Consider the following 17,690-nt stretch of genomic DNA (forward strand, 5'->3'; position numbering starts at 1 on the left):
TTTGACTTGTTCACCTATCTCGATTGATTCTCTTTCTTGGGCTCGTTCTTGGGATTCTCTACTTAACTCTGACTTTCTGACTTCCTTTTCCGTTCTTCTATGCGCTTCCTTACGCCATAACTCGATGGCATCTTTCTGTGACTGTCTGGCTTTCTTTTTCCATAATGCTTCTTCTACTCGCATGATACATTCGGCATCCCATGTACCCGATACGGGCCATCTATACTTTTCTTCTAACTGTTTGGTATACTCTACCCATAAATCTAGATACAATATGGCGCTTATGCCATGTTTCTGATACATAAAGTGACCTGGACTGTCCCTTGGCGGAACAGGAACTGCTGCTTCCAGCAGACCCTTTCTAGTTTTTAACTGACGTAACTTTGAAAAGAGCGGCATTCTAAACTTAAATCGGAACACAATACAATACACGAAAAACAATAACAATTTGGGAAAACAATTCAGGCATACCACGACATTGAAAATACATTAAACAACATCATAAATAACAGTTCGAACAGAATACTACCTGAAAAATACTGAAAACAGAAACAGAACAGAATTCTCGAGAACGGAACAGACTAGAGTTACTGGATGCACTGCTGTAACAGTACGGAACATACCGGTCCCATAAAGGAACACATCAAGACCCGTATCCACCTAGGTGAACACTTCGTTTGCGGGCTTGGGTACCACCAACCCACGGACCAGAGTCAATTTAGACTGACCCTGTCTAGACACTACCCCAGCAATGGTACTCACCGGGCAGCACGGAACGGAAGGCCTCGGACGGGACTGGACTACGACGACGAACTTCGGACTTCGGACTTCAGTTACGGGTGGACCTCCGGATACCTCGGACCTTGGACTCTCGGCTTGGGCTCTGGTCGGGACTCGCCGCGTTCCTCCACCGTCTCGTTCGGATGCTGGACCGCCTCCTCCGTCTCCTCCGTGGGCCTGAGGGATACTTGAAGCAGAAATATCTGCACTTGGCCAGAAGAGTTCCGTCACGACTGCAGGGGGTCAGGGGGTCGGCGTGGCTTCACCGACGCGTGGGGAAAGGGCAAGTCCCTATTCGGGCGCCATTATGTGGTAAATAAATAAATAATACCCTATTTTTGAGTGCATGAATGAATAAATAACAGATAGCTCAATAAATAAGAGTCAAGATTCGAGGTAGTAGGAGTTTCTGCAGGTTTATTACAGCATAAGGACAGGATCAGGACAACCTGCATAGGATGAGCAGAACGACAGGGCCCAGCAGGACAACTGGGACCCAGTAGGGGAAAAAGATGCCCAGCAGCTGCTGGGGCTTGGTCTGGGATGAGCGCGCTAACATTCAATAACATAACATTGATATATATATACATAGCGCAAACACATAGCATTACATTGCAGTAGGCGTAACAGTGGGTGGAATAGAAGGCGTGACGTGTAACAGTCGCGAGAGATAACAGCAAAAGTGGGTGTAACTGGGAGTTTACATAGACATGTGATGCAAACGTAACAGAATATGTCATGAATGGGCGGAAACATAGGAGGGGGCTACCTAAGGAGCCGGGACCTCTAACCTAATGGTGCGCGAAAACTGGCAATGACGTGTTACTAGGAGAAGTTGGGGGTACGAACTCTGTGCTAGGAGCAGAGACTAGAGTCTGGAGGGTCGGAGCGACATGTACCTAATCCTATCTGGTATCTAATGTTTAGGGAACATGTTGATATAAACTAGAAGTCATGAGGGGAAAAGCTAACCTGATTCTAAGACTGGACCATGCATTATTCTACATGTAGTACGTGAAGAATATTAAATGACCATTAAATACAGTATTTCTCTAACGTGGAGCCGAGAAGGCTAGACAATGACGGAAACTATTGATGCAGTTCAGTAGCTTAGGAATGCAGAAGAGGAGGACTGAACTGATAGCAGGAACTATAACATACTTTTGGCAGACTCAGAGGCAGAGCCGGGCTGCACCGGGCACTGCTAGGCAGGAAGTAAGTGAAGGGTAGAGGATACAGGTGGGGGCTGTATCGCTCCTCAGCGAGGCTTTCAGGAGACAGGAGCTGAATCTGTGGTCCGGGCCCTTTTGAGGCCTAGAAACGGGGACTTTATAATTGAATAACGTGCACACTGAGAAACGTGGCAACATTACTTACATAGGCCTGATATTCGTAGTATTCACGAGGACTGGAAAATAGCATACTAGGGGTGGACACAACTGTAATTGCGTCTTTAATCAGAAATGGGGAATAACATATGCATATTGGTCATGCATACATAACATATGATGGATGAGGCGTAGGGACACAGAACATGGCAAAATTTACTTTTCCACAGAAGAACCATCACAGGCTCCATGTAAATTAATACCCTGACACAGAAGTGTACCGATCAGTGTGGTTTTGCAATTTTTACCACTAAGGAATACCTCCTTTTCCCCACTCCAACATTTGTGTGGGTATGGTAATTCCCAGGTCGACTTTATGTATTCTTTACCCAACCTTTCACACAGGCCTGCTGGTATGTGTTTTAAGCAGTGGCAGTTTTACCATATGGGCGGTGGGGCGTTGCCCCACTAATAATTAGTGCCCCACTAATAATTAGCGCACAGTTCAAGTTGACAAGTTGTTGTTTTTATAATTTATTAAAATAATTTAAAGTAACTGCGCGCCATCGCGCTGCAGCGCAAACGTCATCAAATCACTTGACACTGACTACAGCCTACTCTGTCTCTGACTCACTGTTGCACCACTGCACATGTGGTGTTTGACTGGCTGCCTTTCTTCAGCTACTGAAGCCTGTGGCATTTGAAAAGCAAGCACCGCTGAGTACGGTGTTAGCCTCATGCCACAGACCCCAGTTGTTGAAAAAGGAGCAACGTTTTTTTTCATGCTCACCCCAATCCTGACGCTGCTCTCTTTAGAGAGCAGCTCTCCTCTGAAGAGCGGTACAAAAGGGGGTGGTGATGGACAGAGCATGTGAATCAATCAAACACTCACACCCAGTTAAAAGATCTGGGTTTAATCCATCACCGTTATTTAGCCCACTCTGCCACCCCAGTTCAGACATGGCTATATGCAAATCAGTCTGACCCTGTGCCTCATGGGAACAGTCCAGCCCGAACTGCCAAGCCATGCCTTCCCTGGACCGGAAACAAGCTTCCGAGGGCCGGTTTCTGGCATTCCAGCCGTCTTCAGCCCGGCTTGCTTGAAACCAGTGGCAAAGTGAGCAAGGGACTCACGTCTGAGCATACCCTGCCACACTTATGGCGGCCAAAAGCGGTACAAAAGGGGGTGGTGATGGACGGAGCATCTGAATCAATCAAACACTCACACCCAGTCAAAAGATCTGGGTTTAATCCATCACCGTTCTTTAGCCCACTCTGCCACCCCAGTTCAGACATGGCTATATGCAAATCAGTCTGACCCTGTGCCTCATGGGAACAGTCCTGCCCGAACTGCCAAGCCATGCCTTCCCTGGACCGGAAACAAGCTTCCGAGGACCGGTTTCTGGCATTCCAGCCGTCTTCAGCCCGGCTTGCTTGAATCCAGTGGCAAAGTGAGCAAGGGGCTCACGTCTGAGCATACCCTGCCACACTTATGGCGGCCAAAAGCGGTACAAAAGGGGGTGGTGATGGACGGAGCATCTGAATCAATCAAACACTCACACCCAGTCAAAAGATCTGGGTTTAATCCATCACCGTTCTTTAGCCCACTCTGCCACCCCAATTCAGACATGGCTATATGCAAATCAGCCTGACCCTGTGCCTCATGGGAACAGTCCAGCCCGAACTGCAAAGCCATGCCTTCCCTGGACCGGAAACAAGCTTCCGAGGGCCGGTTTCTGGCATTCCAGCCGTCTTCAGCCCGGCTTGCTTGAATCCAGTAGCAAAGTGAGCCACGGACTCACGTCTGAGCATACCCTGCCACACTTATGGCGGCCAAAAGCGGTACACCCCTTTTTGTACCGCTCCTCTGAAGAGAGCAGCGTCAGGATTGGCTAGTGGTGCAGCATGCATGCTTCTGAGTTGAGTTCTGGTTGCCAGCAGGCAGCAGCAGTCTAGCGTTGCACCGCGGGGGTGTGAGCGTCCAACGTGGCAATGCCCAATCACTGTAATGGCTTAGTGTTAAGCCATTCAGTGATTGGACATTCTCAGTTGCTGGGCAAATCGGGCCGGCCCACGTCCAGTCATCACTCGTCGTCACCCTTCATCATCCCATCTCTGCACGACGAGAGCACGTGCAGTCTGGAGAAGATCAATCAGACAGACATCGAGAGTGTGACTACTGACTAGTGAGTGACTGTGTGACCACAGACCATTACACTGACGACGTATCAGGTAGGTGTGTCAGTCTGTAGAGTACTAAGAAGTGCACGGTGCACGTATTATGACGTGGAGTTAAGAAGAGGAATCATATACTTCCATTGTGATGTAGTGTAAGAAAAGTACTGCATGCAACATTATTAACACTGGTGCCTGGCCGCAGTCTCACCCTAAAAGGCTCATTAACGCTACAGCTGTCCCATCACATTCATTTCACTGTTTCAAACTGGGACTAAATTTAGACTAAGAAACCGACAGTCACAGTAGTCAATGTTCTGAGTCTAGCTATTTAGCTCAGTGACAGTTTCTCTCCCAGGCCTTGTCACAAACCTGCTGGCCCTGCTGGTGGTGAAAAACTAGGTGGCAGCCCCACGCCGTGCTCTCCACGCAGTACCGCAGCAGTCCAGTGAGATTATGTGCCGCCGCGGCCTGCAGTGGTTTGGTTTCAGCTGCCAGTTGCAGCCTCGGCAGAGCGCGCTGCTGCAGCTTCCTAGTCGGGTGTGCAGCGAGGCGGGGTGATCCTGAGTGAAGGAGCGGTGCATCGATCAGAGCAGGCTCCAAGGGACGGTGCCACGACAAGGGATGAGGCCGGGGCAGGAGGAGTCCACCCATGCCCACACTGAGACTGGGCCACGACGAGACCTCTCGAAATGAAGCCTAGTGGCGTTTGTTAGAGCTGGGGCGGGGGGGTGGGGGGTTCTGGCTGTGTTCTCTACATAGCAGGTAGAGGTGCACAGCTGCCGCCATTTTAAAGGGCCATCCAGTGAAAAGAAAAAAATCTTACACGCTTCCCCAAAAACACATAATTAACAATCACAAATGCAAGGTGCTTTAATGGTTTTAACAATCCACCTGATCAGCAGCCAAGGAATAAACAGTCCGCGGTCACATCAGCAACTCAGTTTGAGATAGAGCTCTGCGAAAGCACCACACGCTCTAAATTAGATGATCATGTGTCACTGCCCTCTCAAGTGTGAAGTACTGCTTTACTGTGGTGGGAAAGAGAACATCGCGTGACAAGCAGGGCCCAGGAAACTGAAAATGTCCTCGAGCCACGCGCGATTTATCTTATGGTTAAAAACAAGCATCACTGCAAATCACTGCGATGTGTGTATAACTTCAAGCAGAACAGGCCTAGAAGGGTCTGTGGGGAAAGCAGAATAGAGAAGAGGGAGAGAAAATAGATCGTGTTTCCAGAGGAAGAATCTAGAAGCTTCTATGACAATAATGTTCAATTAACTTGTCTCTTAGCTCCGCCTTGATGGAGCGGGATAGAAAACAGAAATCTGTTTAAACCCGTGAAGTCACACTTCCATAAATAAATTAATAATGCTAACAACTTGTGCTGTGTGTATAATAATTCAACCTAGTTTAAAGTTGCATTTTCACAGAACACGCGGGAAACTAACATGTGTGCTCATAAATGTGCATTATGTTGCATTCTCATGTATGTGGAAAATAATACATTAATCTTGTCTATTGTCATGTCATAACTAATAGCAGCTGTTTTTGAAATAAAGACATGTGCTTATTTTGCTTCCATTGTATATGTGATGTCATTTCTACTATTCTAGGTGCACATAAGGTTTTATGGATTCATGAAGACTGGTAGATATAAAATACTGCTTTATTTGTGCTTTACTGCTAGGTAATTTAGACTAATGGGTTAATTATTAGCAATGATGGGAGGCAACAGAACAAACTGTATTTCTTGCATTAATTATTCTTTGTGTTTGTTTATATAATAGTTTTACAATTGAAGCTTAGAGATGGCTGCAGGAAAATAGTACACTTTTAAAAGTGGCGCAGGAGAGGTGGCGCAGAAAATTGACGCTCTTTGAAAAGAGGCCTATTGATGAAAATGGCTCAAGTGAAAATAATTCCGAGAAGGATGGAAAAGGCCTCTGAGCTTTTATTTTGAAAGGTTTTGGAATGAACTGCTAAAAAGATGACTTTTTGGAGAAATTTGCTAACGTTTGCTAACGTGCCACGGGAGTTCAGAGCTGACTGGCTCAAGGTTAAAAGGAAGCTTTCGCTACAAAATGTAGCAGCCTAAGGAAGAACTGCCAAGACTTCTAAATGAACAATGAACTAGTGAATTTGCCCGGGCATGTAAGAAGGAGGTGTCACAGTTTACTGTGGTACGAGGTGGCTCAGCCAATGGAGAACTAGAATTCGTCTGCTGGAATGTGAAAAATAGTTAGCTCAGCTTAATTTAGGGTATAAGAATAGGTTCAGAGAACACATAGTTGGCTTACGCTCGAGAATTCTGGAGGACGATGTTATGCTGATGGACTTTACACGTGAGGACAGGAGTTTTTATTAATTACTTTATTACTAGGTGATGAGGGTAGAGACAGAGATATAGTTAGGATTTTGGAAAATGCTTAATTTTACTTATTCCTGCTAATGAATAATAATTCTTGATTTATGCTCTTTTTATTAATACTGAATAAATCTTTCTTTATGACATTTTCTAATGCTTGTTTAATAAAATACCAAAACCTAAGTTTTTCTAAATGTGTTAAAATAAACTTTCTAAAATGACAAGCTGGTCTTGATTATTGCAGATGGTTTAAACAACTATATTTAGATCTTATCGCCTCATGATTCAAGCGCTCTATTGTTGATATGGGCCTAGTGTTGTAGTGTAAGTTTTGTGGTAGTAGATAGTGTCATTTGTGCAATATTTTGGTGAGAGCGCTGAATCAATTTCTGGTAGCCATCGGACGGTTTATATATGTTGTTTTTGACATACATGTTACATGCATGATACATATATGTTGGTAAAATCATAGGATTAAGTTTTAACACATGTTGAGTTTGTTTTATTTTGTGCTATGTGTGTACCGGTACAAAACTGTGTGATGAGAAGGTAGTCATGCAGAATATCTGATCTGTTTCTGTGATATCGCCGAGTATCACTGTTGGTATCGCCGTGTACCAGAGGTATTGTCGCCGTGCAATACAGTGTTGTCGCCGTGCAACACAGTTTTAGGGCTAGGTGTGAATCTTGTATAGTGAGGGTTTTCTAAGAAATTAGAGCAGCATGAGAATAGGGACAAAGCGCCTTCCATAAAACTCACTGTGATAAGAGTATTAGTTATATCCGAGCTTGAATGAAGGGCAGAGTAGCGTCGGTGCATGATTATCTATAAACAGGTTAGAGTCCTGTAGGGGTACATGTTTTATATCTATAAACAGGTTAGAGTCCTGTACGGATAACGTCGTTATTTTGCTAACGGTGCATGATTTCTATAAACAGGTTAGAGTCCTGTACGGATTTCATGTGTGTCTGAAGTTAGGGAATTTTCAGTGTGAAAGTGCGTGATTGTTTTGTAAGGTATGTTCAAGTGGAACTCTTAGAACTGTCACTTCGCGGTGCGTTCAGAGGAAAACTGGTTCATATTTTTACGTGTTAGAAGGGTAGGGTAAGAGTTGCTCTACTGGCAAATGTAAATTATCCTTAGTGAGAATAGCGCCGACTATTCCGAAGTGTGGATACTTGAATGTATGTAAACTATCCTAATTAGAGAAGCAGACAGATGAGTTTTGTTTTATGTATTCACTAAAATGTACCAAAAGTAATTTTAAGGTACTTAGGAAAGTTCAGGATAAAGTCTGTACCATTCTAAGACTTTTTATGATGTTGTGCAGTGTTTAAATACATTTAAAAGCTCTGCACGCTAATAAAATTCAATTCAAAAGTGTTCAGCATAGTTGAAAAGTATAAAAAGGTGAACTGTGCTATTTTAAAACATTCAGGAGCATTTTAAAATGTTCTGTGTTAATTAGGCTATAATTAAGGTATTCCACGTTGTTAAACATTTTTAAATAAGTAAAAAGCGATTAGTATTCATTTTATAAACATTCCACACTTTAAATATAATAATAAATTGTTCTCCGTAGTTTAAAACGATGAAAATGTGCCCCGATCGAAAATTGTAAGGGAGGGGCTGGTTTTGCGAGTGAGAACGTGTGGGGAGAGAGCCTGCAGCTGCAGCAGCTGCATACGTCAGAGCTTGCCGCGCTCTGATTGGTTGTTGTGCCCTGAACTGTCAGAGCAAAGTAACGTTCTCATTGGCTGAGGAGCGAGTATTATTTTAAATTGGTTCCTGGCTTTTGTGAATGTTTTCCGATCGCGCTACATTTAGCACGTTGTGAGTGTTGTGTTGCTTGTAGCGTGAGGAGAGACTACAGTAGCAGCATGCGACAAAATTAGTTACTGCCGTGTGGTAATTGACTGAGTTTACAGGGACAGCGCACTGATTATCTGCCTGAAGCGTTGTGCTCTGGTTAATTTTGACACATGAATTAAATAAGATGCTTATTGTTAAAATTGTTATGTCCTAGAATGCGGAGTATTTTGTGAGGGAGGGGGGCTGGAGCGAGCGAGAGAGTGCCGTGCTGTGATTGGGCGAAAAATCGACGTGTCATACACGGAGCAGCGCTCTGATTGGGCGAAGCTCCGTGTGTTGGGCGAGGTTTAGAATTAATTTTAAAATGTCCCCGATATAGTTTTCCTTTCCTAAAATGGTGCCATTATAATTTCATCAAAATTTGTGAGGGAGGGGCGGTTCGCCGTGTGAGGAGCGAGGGGGAGAGCTGCCGGCTGCAGCGGCTCCCTACGTCAGCCGCCGCGCTGTCATTGGCTAAAACTGCCCGTCGCGTCATCACAAGGCCGCGCATCCATTGGATATTGACGCGCAGCGTCATACAAGGGCCGCGACCCTATTGGTTAAGGCTCTGTGAGCCCCGCTCTGATTGGGCGAGGCTCTATGAACTGCGTGTAGGTGTTTGGAAAATAGAAATAAATCACCGTTTTAGCATCTTTTCTTCGATGCGTTAATGTTTAAAAGGGAAAAACATACAATAGCTGATACAGACGAGTGAGTGCACACAAAAATAAAAGTATTTGCGCTAGATGAAAAATTTCATTTTTTTTAAATGAAGGGCTATGTGAAAGGGGAGGCAAGGTGCTAAAAACAGCAGTGAGGAGCTGAGAGCCGTAATGATAGTGTGGGCAGCCGCGCTCTAGGTTCAATGTCCCCGGTAGCTTGTCTCCTTTCTGGTGAAGAATTGGCTTGGTAGTTTGGTCTGCCCTGTTCCCATGATGCACTGGGCCAGGGACAGACTGATTTGCATATAGCCAGGTTCTGAGCTGGGATGGGGCAGTGAGATAAATAACGGTGATGGATCAAGCCCTGATCTTTGGACTGGGTAAGAGTGGTCTGCTTAATTCAGACACTCTGTTCATCACCACCCCCTTTTCTGCTAGGTTCAATGTCTGGCGCGTCATGGTAGAGCCGCTCTGAAATTGACTGAAGTATTTCGGAGCTTCGGGGCAAGAGCAACGCTTTGATTTGCTGGGCAGTCTGACGAATCACAGTGAAGCTGCGCTGTGATTGATTGAAACATCGCAAACAGCCCTATGATTGGCTGGGACAGTGTTATTGCTTCAAAAATAGTTATTGATACTTGTAAGTGTCCCCGTCCAAATTGTTATCGTCATCATAAGATTAGCGCTATTAATTTAAATAAAGAAAAAATAACTTGGGTATAGCAACTAATTAGTAGACTGTAATAGCAGTGTGGGTCACAATAATGACAGAGTGTGATTGGCTAGAACATTTCCAACAAAAGCTGTGATAGGCTGAAAGAATAATAGATGCTGCATTTTCATTGGCTGAGACATTTGCAGAAGTGCTGTGATTAGCAGAAACGTTTCAGCAGCGCGAATTGTGTCTGCTGAATTATTTACAATTTGGCAAGTAACAAGTGCTGTAATTAAGCTAAGATTTACTGTGTTTTTAGTTTTGTTCTTTCTATGATGTGAGTGCCCAGCACTGATTATAGAGGACACCTGAGAAAGAACTAATGTGTAAACATTAACAACATTGTATCACATTTGGTGATTTTTGATTTCCAAGTCAAATTTAATTATTAGTTAAAATAAATTAATAAGAAGGGGTCAAAGGTTATTTGCAAGCAGACATTCTATTTAAAAATAAGGCAAGCACTTTAGGTTTTCTTTTTCCACAGGTATATGTTGCAGAAAATGTGTAAGTGAAAAATAAGTACATTTAAAACACATGTGATTATATGTTGGTATTATTGTTATAAATAAATATTTTGCATTGCTACTGTTTTTGCAAATTGATATTTTTCTTTACAGGTTAATTATAAATTTAGTAATACAGGTAAATTAGGAGATATATTAAATTGACCAAATTATAAGGTTTTCTATACCTGATAGTGTTAAATTAATTAATTAATTAATTAGCAAACGCTGTAAGGCAAATTTAGAGAGTACAATTACCAAATTATTTTAAGAAAATGTCTTCCTTATATAAGAAAATGAAAAAGGTTGTTACCAAATGCGAGAGTAAATTAAAGATTCCCAAATTAGCGAAAATAAATAATAAAAGTGTCAGAGTAGAAAATATAGAGCAGTATAAAATTGATATTGTAAATATGGATCAGAACAGGAATTCAAGAAGACCCCCAGAACAGATTGATGCAACGCCAAAAGTGTCAGATCAAATTGATAAAGTGTCAGCTCAAACTTCTTCTAAAATTTATGCAATTGAAAAACATGATGAAATGTTTAGTACTTCTGGAATTAATATTCCTGATCATGTGAATTCATCAAATGATTTAAAGGAGTCTATGAAAATTATGGAAACAGAGATAGTCCCTGTGCTTAGAAAAGATGAAAGTATTCCCGCAGTTTTAAAGGTCCCATTAACTGAAAAGGTTTATTCTATTGTACTTGAGATTGAATTAGAAGGGACTACAGCTCAGCAAGAAACAGAGATGACTTCAGTTCTGGTAAGTGAGAAGTCTGATACTGATCTGATTAAATTGATACAGCCTGATGAGTCAAAATTATGCTTAAATGAAAAGGAAACTGAGATAAATGAGCTGAATGAACAGTTACAAATACAGCGACAGGTAATGACTCAAGAGATTGAGATGGCTTCATTGCCATTGCAAATTTTTGTTAATGAACAGACAGACAAAACAGATACAGGATTAATTAAAGAACAAGAAAACAGTCTAAAAGGATTAAATGCACTTCCAGAATATTGGAATGAAAATGATGGTCTTTTGAGTGAAGACATCAAAGTAAAGGACACAATTGATCAACAGATTGAAACTTTGACTTCTGCAGGTTCACTTTTCAGAAATGCAAATTTAATTAAAATATTGATTGATGATATTCAATTGACAGAAAGGTTTGCTGGCGTGATATGTGCAGCATACAAAAAGAATGATGAACATGCTTTGAGTTCCCTAATACTAACATCTGTAGTTGAAACATGGCAGGTGGTCAAAGACTTTCAAGATGATGCAACTCATGAGGAGAAAAACACATGGTTGAGAAACACATGGTTGAGAACAGATTTTAAACAGCGAGATGAGGATGAGATTTTGTCACACAAAGATGGTAGAGTAGTTTTACCAAACAGCATGATTACTGACATAGACAGAATGTACCATAAAATTGCAGAATTTCTTTACCAGAGGTGTCTGACTTACCAGCAAGTGAACTTAATTAAGAGAACAATTGTGAGATTGGGAACAGAATTACAGGAGAGTGGTTCATTGACCAGATTACAAATGGATTTCTGTGAGATGTCACTGCATTACAAACTGTGCTACATTTTTGTGATTATCTGTTTGATTTCAAAATGGTTTGAAACATTTCAGATGCGACATGATGATGAAATTACTGTTGCAAAGTTATCAGATGGCAAAAGACATATTGAAAACAGATTACTCCATTATTCTGATAAACTAGAAATTTTAGATGTTGAGGAGCATGAGAATGTTACTATAAAAGTCAGAGATGCAAAAATGTGCCTAGCTGCAGGTACAAAGTGGACAGATGTCCTTCCACTTGTTTTGATGTTTCTGAGAAACACTACTGATAAAAAGACAGATTTAAGTCCACGTGATATTATGATGGACAATGTCATGAGACAGACATTTATACCAGAGAAAAGAATGATGCCTATCAATGATAGCATCAATTTGGAGAACTGCAGGAATTTATCAGATGAAATGATTTCTGTGTTTGATGAAGATGAAACTGAAGTGCAAACAAGAGAAAAAGAGCAAGTACTTGATCTGTTACCAGGTAAAAGGATCAGGAAAAAGGTTCGTCTAAAAGAAAATTCTCTAGTGCCAAGGTGGCAGAAAAGGAGGCCAGTCAGTCTTGTCACAACAAATGCAGTGAAATGCAAAAGACTGAAGAAGTGGATTGACACTGGCCATACTTTTCGTGTAACTACACCTGAAAATCCTGATGAGGATAGTGTCACAACTGCTGATTCAGATTGTGAAGAAGAGCCTGAAGAGAATCCAGATCTTGAAGATCGACAAGTTGGTCGATATCTGGAGAACATGAATAGAAAACAAGCCTTGATTGAAGAAGACTTGCAAGTTGTGACTGAAGACTCAGAAAATGATGGAAATCTGCCAGAAAAAGAAGCAAAAGAAGATTGTGATCAGATTGTGATTCAAGACCAGGAGAGTATTGAAAAGCAGAAAAGTAGCTCTGAAAGCAGGAACACGAATTCTGAAACTGGGAAGTTGAAGGTAATTGAAGAAGAAAATGAATTGCCAAGTACCAGCTACAAAGATGACGTTCCTAACGGAGTGAAGCTGCCGAGTAAAGAAGTGCCTGAGTCTGAAGTTGAAATTTCTGACACTGAAACAGATGAGAATGATGAAGATTCTCAGATAAGAAAATTCAGAAAAGGAGCTTGGAGAACAAAATGTAAAGTGACCAAGCAAAAGAAGAAATTACCAAGAAAAAGTGATAACTGGCCAGAAGAAAATGAAGGCCTAAAATTCAAATTAAGATACAAATCAAAGGAACAGATTGATGAAAAATCAAGTCAAAAAGATTCTGTAAAGGAAAGTGAGGCAGGAAAGAAAATAGAAGTGATACCTGTAATGGAGGTAAATAGTCACAGTCAAAAAGAGATTGAAAACAAAAGTGACAATGATTGAAGTACATACCTGTTGAATTTTTAGGTTTCTGTTTTTGGCATAAGGCTGAAGAAAATGTGTTAGATGACACAAGGTCGAAGAAATGCTGTTAGCTGAAAAATTAATTTGTGACAATAGTTCGAAGAAAAACTGTTAGAAAAAAAAAAAAAAAAAATATTTTGAAAAAGGGGGGTGTTCGAAATTTTTAGAAAATTTAGGTAAAATTTTTAAAATTATTGTTTTATTTTTCTTTGCAAGCTTAATGAAAATACATTCAACAAGCTCAAGATGCTTAATTTTAAAAATGTTGTAAGATGTCTCTGATATATATGCTCCTAATAATTCTGCTTTGGTTAATTTAGGTTATTGTTCTTTTAGAAATTAACAAAGAGAAGTTTAAGGTTAATATGACAAGCAAGATAATGACACTTTATTAGTTATAGTTTTTGCAACACATTTATTGAAGCTCAGTTATATGTTACACAAGAGAAAGAAATAGAACTAGAGGGGTTTCTTAAAACTCAATATGAGAATTGTAGATAAACTGATGAGATAAGTCTTTAGAAATACTAACACAGGTGAAATTGAATCGTGTTCATCTTAGATAAAATTTTTGCTAAATTTTGGGTGGTGGTGTGGTGATTTGTTAATCACCAGATGAGGGAGTTGATGGAGCGGGATAGAAAACAGAAATCTGTTTAAACCCGTGAAGTCACACTTCCATAAATAAATTAATAATGCTAACAACTTGTGCTGTGTGTATAATAATTCAACCTAGTTTAAAGTTGCATTTTCACAGAACACGCGGGAAACTAACATGTGTGCTCATAAATGTGCATTATGTTGCATTCTCATGTATGTGGAAAATAATACATTAATCTTGTCTATTGTCATGTCATAACTAATAGCAGCTGTTTTTGAAATAAAGACATGTGCTTATTTTGCTTCCATTGTATATGTGATGTCATTTCTACTATTCTAGGTGCACATAAGGTTTTATGGATTCATGAAGACTGGTAGATATAAAATGCTGCTTTATTTGTGCTTTACTGCTAGGTAATTTAGACTAATGGGTTAATTATTAGCAATGATGGGAGGCAACAGAACAAACTGTATTTCTTGCATTAATTATTCTTTGTGTTTGTTTATATAATAGTTTTACAATTGAAGCTTAGAGATGGCTGCAGGAAAATAGTACACTTTTAAAAGTGGCGCAGGAGAGGTGGCGCAGAAAATTGACGCTCTTTGAAAAGAGGCCTATTGATGAAAATGGCTCAAGTGAAAATAATTCCGAGAAGGATGGAAAAGGCCTCTGAGCTTTTATTTTGAAAGGTTTTGGAATGAACTGCTAAAAAGATGACTTTTTGGAGAAATTTGCTAACGTTTGCTAACGTGCCACGGGAGTTCAGAGCTGACTGGCTCAAGGTTAAAAGGAAGCTTTCGCTACAAAATGTAGCAGCCTAAGGAAGAACTGCCAAGACTTCTAAATGAACAATGAACTAGTGAATTTGCCCGGGCATGTAAGAAGGAGGTGTCACAGTTTACTGTGGTACGAGGTGGCTCAGCCAATGGAGAACTAGAATTCGTCTGCTGGAATGTGAAAAATAGTTAGCTCAGCTTAATTTAGGGTATAAGAATAGGTTCAGAGAACACATAGTTGGCTTACGCTCGAGAATTCTGGAGGACGATGTTATGCTGATGGACTTTACACGTGAGGACAGGAGTTTTTATTAATTACTTTATTACTAGGTGATGAGGGTAGAGACAGAGATATAGTTAGGATTTTGGAAAATGCTTAATTTTACTTATTCCTGCTAATGAATAATAATTCTTGATTTATGCTCTTTTTATTAATACTGAATAAATCTTTCTTTATGACATTTTCTAATGCTTGTTTAATAAAATACCAAAACCTAAGTTTTTCTAAATGTGTTAAAATAAACTTTCTAAAATGACAAGCTGGTCTTGATTATTGCAGATGGTTTAAACAACTATATTTAGATCTTATCGCCTCATGATTCAAGCGCTCTATTGTTGATATGGGCCTAGTGTTGTAGTGTAAGTTTTGTGGTAGTAGATAGTGTCATTTGTGCAATATTTTGGTGAGAGCGCTGGATCAATTTCCAGCGATTACCAGCCAGGGATTTTTTTGTATGAAGCAGAACGCCTCATATTATTACCACTCCACTGGACTACACTCTGCAGGGCCCAGCTATTCCCAAAGGTATAACGTTACAAGATTTAACAACATCCATTTGTCCTCCATGTAAGCAAGCCTCACTTTGAACCAAATATATGAACTGTCTTTTATCTCCTTCCACAAATGCAATATCAGCTTCAAGAATGCATGACCTGCAGTGAGCTCAGCTAACCCATAATTTGTGTATGCCTTTCTTTGCATGCATTCATTTAGTGCCTGTCGGTTTCAATATTTCCCACCTCGACATGGCTCTCTTCTCATGGTCGTTCTTTTTTTGTTTCTTGGTTATACCAAAGCCAGCTGTGGAGTCAAAGGACAAATGAATACGTTGAAAACCCCCGCTATTTATGAGGTAAATAATATAAACTGTACGACTGAAAGTGCCCCATTTACCTTTCCTAAGTTATTCTAACACTCCATAAAGCATTCGCAAGTCCCAGGCCTGTCTCCTGGGTCACATGGGATTATATATGCTTGACTTCTCATTTTAATTATGTTTTTCACATACCTTCGGTTCTTTTTTGTTTATGCATTTTTCTCTGAAAACAGCTGTTAAATGAGATAATAACGTGATAATAATGTACGTGAAACAGATGGGGTGGTTTGGGTAAACAGTCTGCAATACATTTGTCTGCCCTAAGGAAATACGAACAACCATTAATCTGACTTGTCTCCCAGTTGCCTGCTTTGCTTTACTGGAGCTAGTGGCATCTTAGAATTGACATAGCGTGCCCCTGATTTACCTATGGTGAGTAACACATGTGCAACATATTGGCTGTCTTTCATTGTTTTTCTGCCAATTTCAGCGTTTTCTGCCAATATCATACATCAAGCATATACTGGGAAATAATGTAAGCCAGCAAGCAGTATTTGTGCATGCTTGTGTAAAGAATTAGCCTAGCCCTATTTTCAATTTTGGAGGGGCAGCAACATTGTCGTGGTGTCACCAGGGCTTTATGTGGAAGCTTTTTCATTGTTATATACAAGCCACAGTTGCTGCTTATTTATCTTTTGCAACTAACAACCATTGACAAAGCCAGTAGTCCTGACTTCTTGTAAGTATGATGTTACTTGTTGTATCATATATCGGGATGCAATGACAAAAACAACAAAATACCAGTGTTCAGTCTTCCTTTGAATTTGTATTTGTTGCATATTTTCCATAGTGCATGTATTGTTTCAAAGGAAGATTAATTTTCACTGGAGAAGATTTTACCTCTATAATTTATAGATCAACTGCTAACTAGGTGCTACAGCTGTTGTGTGTTAGGCCGTACTCCAACATCCTATGCAGAATGTGTTTTTATCGTTATCGAAATTGTGCCAAAGTGCAAAGCTGTCCTCCTGGTTCCAGTGTCCGTTTTCCTAATGGCATGTCTATGACTGTGACATGTTCATCTCCAGACTACAGAGCTTATGCCAGCTTGCCCACGTCAACCTTCTAGAAGTCCACATGGCCTACAAAAGCAATGCTAAGGCAGGCTTAACCACTTTCCAGGAGTGTGATCTGTCCCTTAATAAATCAGATGATCGTTGTCTGCATGTAGACTACACATAGGAACCAAAAGTGCGCCCCCTATACTGTACTGGTCAATGCAAGGAATTCCATTAGCCCACTTAGTAAAATTCACGTGTATTGTTATAAGAAGGTGAAACCTGATGTATAACCCAAATGTAATGTGCAGTGTACAGGGTCAAGTCTTTGTGGATCACTTAAGCCAAGGGTCTCCAACTTTTTCTGTAATAAGAGCCACTTATGATCAAAGAAATGCATTGTGATGTGATCACTAAGGGGTGCCTCAGCACATTCTGCAAGGGGGGGCTCATTTTGCGTTACACCACTGTACATGCCTGCCCATATTTTACAGTTTGAATGCTTTTGCTAAAAGTCTGTGTGTTTGGTTGACACAACTACATTTTGTTGTATTTGCTTTTCAGCATTTGGTAAAGCCTCAGGTTGCCGAACTAATTTTTGGGCAAATCAAGCAAAGAAGAAGAGGCGCCAGCCTCCTTTTCTGGTACAACACAGCCAACAACCCCAGTGCTTAAGGTAAGGAAACTGCTGCTATATTTTACATTCTAGTAGTCAAGGGCTATGTAAGTTGTGTACATGGTGGGTGGCGTCTAAATACATGCACCAAACCTCATACGTTGTACTTTGATTA

The 17,690-nt window shown here is 40.8% G+C and overlaps 1 protein-coding gene across 4 annotated transcripts in view; it reads left to right on the top strand.

The window, feature by feature from the left end:
• LOC144782042 (zinc finger MYM-type protein 1-like) overlaps positions 1 to 17,690 on the top strand; it is a 236,421-nt gene that overhangs the window by 202,885 nt on the left and 15,846 nt on the right. For 3 of the 4 annotated variants that reach the window (XM_078661172.1, XM_078661171.1, XM_078661174.1), the window contains one exon: positions 17,464 to 17,575. The gene's annotated coding sequence lies outside the window, so the exon portion shown is untranslated. Of the gene's footprint in view, positions 1 to 15,548; positions 15,878 to 17,463; positions 17,576 to 17,690 lie in introns of those variants that run through there. The other variant, XM_078661173.1, reaches the window with a different exon arrangement.

This window comes from Lissotriton helveticus, chromosome 9 (genome assembly GCF_964261635.1).
Source record: "Lissotriton helveticus chromosome 9, aLisHel1.1, whole genome shotgun sequence".
Classification (NCBI taxonomy): Eukaryota; Metazoa; Chordata; class Amphibia; order Caudata; family Salamandridae; genus Lissotriton; species Lissotriton helveticus.